This window comes from Lithobates pipiens, unplaced genomic scaffold (genome assembly GCF_037356315.1).
Source record: "Lithobates pipiens isolate NorthernLeopardFrog02 unplaced genomic scaffold, aLitPip1_a1.2 Scaffold_23, whole genome shotgun sequence".
NCBI lineage: Eukaryota > Metazoa > Chordata > Amphibia > Anura > Ranidae > Lithobates > Lithobates pipiens.
In genome coordinates this window covers 117210810-117220047 of record NW_027507785.1, presented here as the reverse complement: position 1 = coordinate 117220047, position 9238 = coordinate 117210810, and positions in this window count along the sequence as shown.

Here is a 9238-nt window from a genome sequence, read left to right as displayed (position 1 = left end):
TTAAACTGTAGCATTTGAAAGTATTGAGGCAGGCCCTTGCACTACATGCTTTGGTGAATTCATCCATAAATCTGACCAGAAAAAAGGTAGGTATAGTGTGTATCGGGTTTGGCAAAGTCAGCAGATAGAGGATTGCTATCAGCTGACCTAGCAGTTGGGGGGAGGGGGGTTCCTAATGAGTTTGGCCCAAAAAAAATAATTCTGGCACTCTGCATGAATTTAAGCACACACATAACATTTGTACACATTTTAGGGGGTGTTTAGGGGAAAGCAATACTATGGAGCTGACAAAATACATTGACTAGGCTATAGGTTTATGGCCCCAGAAGAGCATGCTGGGGAAGTTAGTGAAGGCAAATATGCATGAAGCAAAAAAAGGAACTTGAAAAGCTTCCAGCATGCATGAGGACAAAGGGGCACAGCATATCAATTAGAGCATATTGCAATCATGGTAATTAGGGAATGAGGAAAGAAATACAAAATATTAGCAAACATTAAATACATAGAATGTGATGTTAAAGGAGAAAACTTACCTTCATATAGTCCTTCTGCAGGACCTGAATGATGGCAGAACAGGTCTCTGGAATAATGATTCCCAGAGCCTGGGGGGGAGATGCCTGTCCAGAACTTGAGGTCCTGAAGACTTCTCCCTGTCGCCAAGTAGCGCAACGTGGCGATGAGCCTTTGCTCCGGAGTGATGGCTTGCCGCATGCAGGTATCCTGCCTGCTGATATAAGGGGACAGCAAAGCCAGCAGACAGTGAAAAACGGGGTCTGTCATCCGGAGATAATTCCTGAAATCATCAGAATTATTCTCCCGGATCTCATGAAGCAAAGGCTGGTCAGAACAGACAACAGAAAGCACTGAAAAAACAGCAAGGCCTGAAAGAACGAACTGAAAACCAGAAACAAGCAGACAATAAGCAATGAGAATCAAAGCGTACTATATACCAAGATATAGTCCACAATGACCAACAAATGCTAACTGATTACACGCACTGATAAACAGATACGCACCAACAAGCACAAACTGAAGAGCAGTAACGATCTGAAGCACAAATCTGAAAAGTGCGAATCGTCTCTAACCAAACTTCTACTAACACGCGATAAACATGAGGTCAGCAGAAGGAGCCCAAAGGGTGCCGGACGTGGTGCTGAACTTCCCTTTTCTAGTCCTGTCGTACGCGGCTTACTTCACCGTGTTCTTGGCAACCCGAAATTCCGACAAATTAGTCCGACCGTGTGTATGCAACACCACTTCCGGACCACTTTCGGACTAAATCCGTCGGAATTTATCCAACGGATTTGGTTGTCGGAATGTCTGACCGGGAGTACAAGGGTGGAGGAAACTTTTCTCTAAAAACGAGTTTGACGTGGGATGCGCAGAGAGTGCGCAGCATCATATTCGTCTACAAGAGGATAGGCCATTTTGAGAAAGGTCTCGACGAATCCTATTAGCTGATTTAGATGACCTTAGAGAACATATTGCAGAGTTGAAGAGGACGGGAATTATTCAGGAGTCCTGAAGTCCCTATGCTTCTCCTACTGTGGTGGTGAAGAAGAAAAATGGGTCATTAAGGATATGTATCAGTTATCGCACTCTCAACAAAAAAACCCACCCCAGACCAGTACACCACTCCATGAATAGAAAATGCCCTGCAATGCCTTTCAGGAGCCAAATGGTTCAGCGTGTTGGACCTGAGAAGCGGGTACCATCAGATCCCCATGGGTTCTTTGAGTCTGAATGGATGCCACAGGGTCTGTCTGGAGCCTCTGCTACATTCCAATGCTTAATGGAATGGACTGTTGGTGACATGAATTTAATTGAAGTGTTATGCCACGTACACACGATCGGACTATCCGGCGGGCTTAGTTTGGCAGACAAACCACCGGACTTTGTAGCGGAGGTCCGTCGGACTTTCCGAACGAGCAGACCTGCCCACACACGACCGGACTATGTGGACCCGGTGGACTAGGTACGGCAGACAAACTGCCGGATTATGGCGGGAGTCCGCCGGACTTTTGAAATGAACGGACTTGCCCACACACGGAGAAAAGTCCGTTCATTTTGAATGCGGCTCCAAGTAGATGGGACTAGTGAAGGAGTTCAATGTCACCTCCTCCATCGGCGAGATTTACACCTCGCTGGCCGCGTCACCTGGTATGGACTTAAAGGGGAAGACCTACGCTGAAAAAACAGCGTGGAGGTCCCCCCCACAGTCCATATCAGACCCTTATCCGAGCAAGCAGCCCAGCCAGTCAGGAAAGGGGCTGGGGACGAGCGAACCCGTAGGGCTTCCCCTTTAAGTCCACACCAGGTGATGGGGCCAGCGACGTGTCAATCTCGCCAATGGAGGCAGCGACATTGACTTCCTGCGCTAGTCTCGTCTACCTGGAGTCACGTTCAAAATGAACTGACTTTTCCCCGTGTGTGGGCAAGTCCGTTCATTTCAAAAGTCCGGCAGACTAGCGCACAGACAGCCTCATTGTTCACCGGACTGCCGGGTTCGGCGGACAATTTTGAGTCAAAACTTCTTTCTAAGTCCGCCGGACTTTTGAAAAGAAAAAGTCCGCTGGAGCCCACACATGGGCGGATAGTCTGATCGTGTGTACGTGGCATAAGTGTACCTAGATGACATAATTGTCTTTGGACAGACTTCGGAAAAACATGAGGAGCATCTAGAGAAGGTTCTAAAGCGACACTATGAAGGGGGCTTGAAGCTGTCTTTTGAAAAGTGGCAGTTCTACCAGTCATCAGTCACCTACCTTGGGAATGTTTCAGCGGGGGGAGTGGCCACTGACTCCAAGAAGTTGGAAGCCGTTACTGGCTCAGGACCAGAAAGTCCAAGAGCTGAGATCTTTTCTTAGGTTCTGCTCCTACTATTTTGAGGCTTGTGGAGGGATTTGCCAAAATAGCCAAACCTCTTACTGAACTTTTGCGGGCTGGAGACTAGCGATGGACGGACTTCCGATGGGACGTTTCGCGAACGCAATCCACGAACGGCGGACCCCATTCACTTTAATGGCAGGCGAACCTTAAAAACCTCCAAGTCATATTTTCAGCCACAAAATACTTACTGGTTGTGCACACATAGTCCCACAACATGGACACTGACATAACAGAAGTATTAAGTGAATCTGGGATCGACAACGACAAGCATTATTTTTTTATCTGTGAAATTTTGACAATTCAGGAGCACATGAAGGCCATGGAGGAGAGGCAAGGTCAGGCCAGGCTATGAAGGGGGTGCAGGAGATGATCAGTGCCATAGTCAGGGCAGCGCAGTCCTGTGCCAGTGTCCCAGTGTGCCAACCAGTGCTCGAGCCCCTCCCTCTGCCCGGCCCTTACACCCACCTATGCAGGGCTCCACTGCGGTGGTCCAGAGGTGCCAGTCCAGTGCTGATTCTCAGCCATGATGCTGGCACTGCCTGCTGATTGGCTTCTCTGCTGCCATCTCCCTCACTGTCTGAAACCAGCACCGCGATAGAGACTGAGCACTGACACCAGCACCGTGATAGAGAGCACTGACACCAGCACCGAGATAGAGAGCACTGACACCAGCACCGTGATAGAGAGCACTGAGACCACACCAGCACCGAGATAGAGAGCAGTAACACCACACCAGCACTGAGATAGAGAGAGAGCACTGACACCAGCACCGTGATAGAGAACACTGACACCAGCACCAAGATAGAGAGCACTGACACCACACCAGCACCCTGGTAGAGAGCACTGATACCACACCAGCACCGTTATAGAGAGCACTGGCACCATCACTGTGATAGAGAGCACTGACACCACACCAGCACCGTGATAGAGAGCACTGACACCAGCACTGTGATAGAGAGCACTGACACCAGCACCGAGATAGAGAGCACTGACACTACACCAGCACCATGATAGAGAGCACTGACACCACACCAGCACCAAGATAGAGAGCACTGACACCAGCACTGATACCAGCAACTCGCTGCGGGACTCAAAAATATGACGCCGCTCAACCTCTTCAAACAGGAGGGTATGGGCATATAGTACGGTGTGCTTTTTTTGTACAAGGAAGTGCGCCAAAGGTAGGAAAAAGGTCCATGTGCTAGATTATATAAATCGTTTATAGCGTTATGCATATACATGGTCTACTGCTCACATGTGTTGAATTCCTCCGAGATCCATGCTTCATTCATTTTTATAAATGAGAGGTAGTCAACACTGTCGTGAGCTGGGTGAGTACGCTTATCGGTCACGAACCCCCCTGCTGCGCTGAACGTCCTTTTGGAGAGGACACTGGATGAGGGGCAAGCCAACAGTTCCATTGCAAATTGTGCAAGCTCTGGCCAGAGGTCAAGCCTGCCCACCCAGTAGTCCAGGGGTAGGGATGGCCGAACGGTTCGCCCGGCGGTCGTTTCGCGGTGAATTCCGGCTGTTCGCGGTCCGCCCGAATTGCCGCTGTTCGCCCAGCGGACTTCCGTGTTTACTGTGTAAAAGAACTTTGACCTATTATGACACATCCATCATGGGGTACAGGACAGCCAATTGAGACATTACAGCACTTGGACACTTGGACATTCCCCCTAACTTATAAATAGACCCGATCCGGCGGCCATTTTACATTCTTTCGTATGTCACTATAGGGAGAGGTTGCTGTGTGGAGCAGGGAGAGACTGCAGTGACCCAAATCGCTAGCTCTTAGGTCCACAAAAGTTCTTTTAAGGACTGGTATGGTATAGGTGTTAGGTGTAGTTCAGGATATAGGTTTGAGGCACTGCTGTGCTAGTGATTGTTGCAGCAGCCTGTCTTTTGTCAGTGTAGAGAGAGGGACAGGACGCTGTGTGCAGCAGGGACAGACAGTTTAATCATTAGCTGTTACCATTAGGTCCACAAAAGACCTTTTCAGGACTGGTATGGTAAAGTAGTACAGGATATAGTTTTGAGTGCTATTCAAGTTACTGTTCCAGCAGCCTGTGTTTTGTTAGTTTAAATAGGGACAGGCAGGAAGCTGTGTGTGGCAGTGAGGGGCAGTCAGTTTAATCAGTAGCTGTTACTATTAGGTCCACAAAGGTTCTTTTCAGGACTGGTATGGTAATAGGGTTGTACACGTATAATATTCTTTCTTCCAAATATAGAAAGAATATTATACTTGACTGCTGCCCTTCTGCTGCAGTAGTCCTTTATGAGTATAGGGACTGAGGTACAGTCTGCTAATCACAACCTACTAGTTCCACAAAGGTCCTTATAAGGACTGGTAAGGTATAGCGTACTACAGTACATAGGGTTGAGTGAGGTACAGTCTGCTATTCCTTAAGGACTGGTATAGGTCCACAATATATAGGGTTGAGGTGCACTACTGCTGACTGCTGCCCTATACTGCAGCAGTCCTTAATCAGTATAGGGACTGAGGTACAGTCTGCTAATCATTCACAACCTACTAGTTCCACAAAGGTCCTTCTAAGGACTGGTAAGGTATAGTGTACTACAGTACATAGGGTTGAGTGAGGTACAGTCTGCTATTCCTTAAGGACTGGTATAGGTCCACAATATATAGGGTTGAGGTGCACTACTGCTGCCCTATTCTGCAGCAGTCCTTTATCAGTATAGGGACTGAGAGTTTTGTCACAGGGTCATTTAAAAAATGACAGGCAGAGGAAGAGGCAGGACCTTCCGCAGGGGTGGTAGGGGTAGGGCAGGAGCAACAGGCTTGAGCCAAAGTGGGAAATTACAGAAGGTGCGTGCGATTACGTCAAAGGAAGCACCAGAATTGGTTGAGTGGCTCACTCAGCCTTACTCTTCTGCACCCTCTGCTGTGCATATTATGAGGGGCTCCCACCATCCCTGTGCTATGCTCATTATGAGGGTCTCCCACCATCCCTGTGCTATGCTGACTTCCTCCTGGGGCTGCTTATTATGAGGGGCTCCCACCATCCCTGTACTGTGCTCATTATGAGGGGCTCGCACCATCCCTGTGCTGACTTCCTCCTGGGGCTGCTTATTATGAGGGGCTCCCACCATCCCTGTGCTGTGCTGACTTCCTCCTGGGGCTGTACCTCTGCTGTGCATATTATGAGGGGCTCCCACCATCCCTGTGCTATGCTCATTATGAGGGGCTCCCACCATCCCTGTGCTATGCTGACTTCCTCCTGGGGCTGCTTATTATGAGAGGCTCCCACCATCCCTGTGCTTTGCTGACTTCCTCCTGGGGCTGCTTACGGTGCAGGTGTCAGTGCTGTATATCACGGTGCTGGTGTCAGTGCTGTATATCACGGTGCTGGTGTCAGTGCTTTATGTCACGCTGCTGATGTCAGTGCTCTCTATCACGGTGCTGGTGTCAGATCACTCTATCACTGTGCTGGTGTCATTGCTGTATGTCACGCCGCTGATGTCAGTGCTCTCTATCACGGTGCTGGTGTCAGATCACTCTATCACAGTGCAGGTGTCATTGCTGTTTGTCACGCTGCTGGCGATCATCTCCTGCACCCTCTTCTTTGCCTACCCTGACCTTCCCTCTCCTCCATTGCCTTCATGCGCTCCACAGTCCTGAATTGTCACAATTTCACATATAGAATGCTTGTAGTTGTCGATCCCAGATTCACCTCATACATGTGTTATGTCATTGGCCATGTGGTGGGACTATGTTTGCACAGCTAGTAATTATTTTGTGGCTGCAAAATTTGACCTGTAGGTTTGCAAAGTTCGCCTCCTATTGAAGTCAATGGGGCCCGCCGCAAACGTTATGGTTTGCGAACTATCGGCCGCGTTCGTGGTCCATGTTCGCGAAACGTCCCGTCGGAAGTTCGTCCATCACTATCCAGGGGTTCATCATTTCTCAGAGTGTCCACATCGGCCGTTAACCCGATGTAGTCGGACACCTGTCGGTCTAGGCATTCGCTGATGCTGGATCCGGATGACACCTGTCGATGGGTCGGCTCATATCAGAAGTGACCAACACATCTTCAAACCGCCCTCTTCTTGCAGGTGCTGTTGGATAGGTATCCGCAACTCTTTCTCTGGGAGTGGGAATTCCTCTGCCAGCGCACGCAAAAGCAGAATGCAGCATTTCTCTAAGAAAGGCCTGTAAGTGCTCCATTCTGACAGCCCTCTATGATGGTGGTAACATTTCCGCCATTTTGTGTTTGTACCGGGGGTGTAAGTACGTTGCCACCCAGTACTGGTCCTTGACCTTTATGCTTTTTATACGGGGGTCCCTGTTAAAACACTGGAGCATGAAGGCCCCCATTTGCACTAAACTGGAAGCGGTATGTTGGCTTGGTTCCTGCTCATCATCCAGGATAATGTCGTCCTCCTCGTTCTCCTCTCCCCATCCACGGACAACAACAGGGATTCCAGAAAGGTTTAAAGCATGCTCTTTTTGCTTCTCCTCATCCGCTCCGGCACCATCCTCCTCTGACTCCTCTTCAGGCTCCTGTTGTTGACTTGTCTCAGATAGAGTAGCCCTCCCTGGGAATTCATCCAGCATTGCGACTTCCTCTTCTTTCTGCTCCTGCTCCTCCATGGCTTGATCAATGACACGACGCAATGCACGCTCCATAAAGAAGGCATAAGGTACCATGTCACTGATGGCGCCATGGCTGCGACTGACCAGTTATGGTGATCTCATCAAATGGCCGCAGAAGTCTGCATGCATCACGCATGAGCAGCCACTGGCGCAGTGAAAAAAAAACCCAAGCTCCCCAGAACCTGTTCTGCCGTAGATTTCGTACAGGTAGTTGTTAACTGCACGTTTCTGCTGGATCAGCCTATCAAGCATATAGAAGGTTGAGTTCCATCGCGTCAGGCAATCGCAAATAAGACGTCTGACCGGCAGATTGTGTCGCAGCTGAATGTCAGCAAGGCGAGCCATGGCCATGTAAGATCTTCTGAAATGGGCCGAGATTTTCCTTGCCTGCCGCAAGATGTCCTGGACTCCAGGGTATTTGACAACGAATCGCTGTACGACCAAGTTTAAGACGTGTGCCATGCATGGCACGTGTATAATCTTGCCCTGTTTCAATGCGCTAAGCAGATTGGCACCGTTGTCACACACCACTTTACCAACTGTCAAATTGAGCGGTGTTAGCCACTGATCTGCCTGTGAACGCAAAGCTGAAAGGAGCGCAGGGCCAGTGTGGCTCTTGTCTTCCAGGCACAACAGACGCAGCATAGCATGGCAACGTCTCACCAGGCATGTCGAATAGGTTCTGGGGATCTTGGGCGGCGCAGCGGAACAGATGCTAGCAGCGGAAAAGGAGAAGTCAGCCGAGGAGGAGAGGGAGGTTGGAGGAGGAGAAGAAGAGCCAGGCCTGCATGCAATCCGTAAAACCAAATCTACACGGGTTACATGCTTGATGGCCATCAGAAGGTTCACCCAGTGGGCAGTAAAAGTTTTATATACCTTCCCTGCTCGTGTTTTCTGGACCACGTGTCTATGATCAGATGTATCTTGGCACCGACACTGTGTGCCAGAGATACATTCACTTGTCGCTGAACATGGCCATATAGCTCTGGGATGCCCTTCTGTGAGAAATACTTCCTTCCTGGGACCTTCCATTGTGGTGTTCCAATGGCCACAAATTTTCGAAAGGTCTCCAAGTCCACCAGTTTATATGGCAGTAGTTGGTGGGCTAACAGTTCTGACAAGCCAGTGGTCAACCATTGGGCAAGAGGGTTATCCGGCGTCATCCTTTTTTTACGCTCAAACATTTGGCCTACGGAAGCCTGCCTTTTTCTAGAAAAACGTGAGGACGGCATGATGGAAGGTGGAATGGAGGACAATTCTGAGGAGAAGGAGAAGTAGAAGACGAGGCTGGACGGTGAGAGCCTGGAGTGTGGCTTTGTGGGTTCCGTTGCTCCCACTGGGCTCGGTGATGGCAGCTCATGTGCCTTCTTAAGGCGGTCATCCCTAGGCGAGTGTTGGGCTTACCGTGACTTATGCGTTGACTGCAAAGGCTGCAGATGGCAACCCTATTGTCAGCAGTGTACATGTTAAAAAAAGCCCACACTGCTGAGCCATGTGCTGGTATCCTGGGAGCGTCAGATGTGAACGTACATGGTTGATGCCTTGCTCCTGATACATTAGCAGTCTGGTTTGTCCCTCCTGTGCAATGTAAGTTCTTCCTGCTTCTCCTCCCTATCTGCTGGTCCATATCTCCCTCTGAACTCCCCTCCTCTTCCTCTCTTGTGGCAACCACATGACATCACTAGACACGTCATAATCAACGTCACCTTCCCCACCGCTATAATTAGAGAT